The following is a 759-nucleotide window of genomic DNA, read 5'->3' on the forward strand; positions in this document are numbered from 1 at the left end:
TTCTATGACACATTAAGTAATAGAACCATTAGTCATTAGAATCATTTTCATTAAGCAATAGAAGCATTCAGTAATAGGGTGGCAAGGTTGCTCAATGGTTAGCACTGCTGCCACACAGCGCCAGGAACCCGGCTTCGATTCCATCCTCGGGCGACTGTCTATGTCTTCTCCCTGTGTCTGCGTGGGTTTCCTCTGGGTGCTCCTGTTTCCACCCAAAGTCCAAAGATGTGCAGGTCAGGTAAATTGGCCATGCTAAATTGCCCATAGGATAGGTGCATTAGTCAGAGGGAAAATGGGTATGTGTGAGTTACTCTTTGAAGGGTCGGTGTCGACTTGTTGGGTCAAAGGGGCTGTTTCCACACTGTAGGGAATCTAATCTAATATAATCTAAACCAGTGTAGCCACAACGGATTGAATGGCCTCCTTCTGCACCTTATATACAGTCAGTAGTTGGAAAAGAAGCAAAATAGTATTGGGTCCAAGTCGACAGAAGATCAGTTCAACACCAAGTGGAAAGATGGTTATGGTAGGGGATTTTAACATTCCCAACATAGACTGAGATTGCCACAGTGTTAACGGTTTAGATGGAGAGGAATTTAAGTGTGTACAAGAAAATGTTCTGATTCAGTATGTGCGTGTACCTACCAGAGAAGGTGCAAAACTCCTATTCTTGGGAAATAAGGCAGGACAGGTGACTGAGGTGTCAGTAGGGAAGCACTTTGTGGTCAGTGACCATAATTCTATTAGTTTTAAAATAGT

Source organism: Chiloscyllium plagiosum, chromosome 1 (genome assembly GCF_004010195.1).
Source record: "Chiloscyllium plagiosum isolate BGI_BamShark_2017 chromosome 1, ASM401019v2, whole genome shotgun sequence".
In the NCBI taxonomy this organism is placed as follows: Eukaryota; Metazoa; Chordata; class Chondrichthyes; order Orectolobiformes; family Hemiscylliidae; genus Chiloscyllium; species Chiloscyllium plagiosum.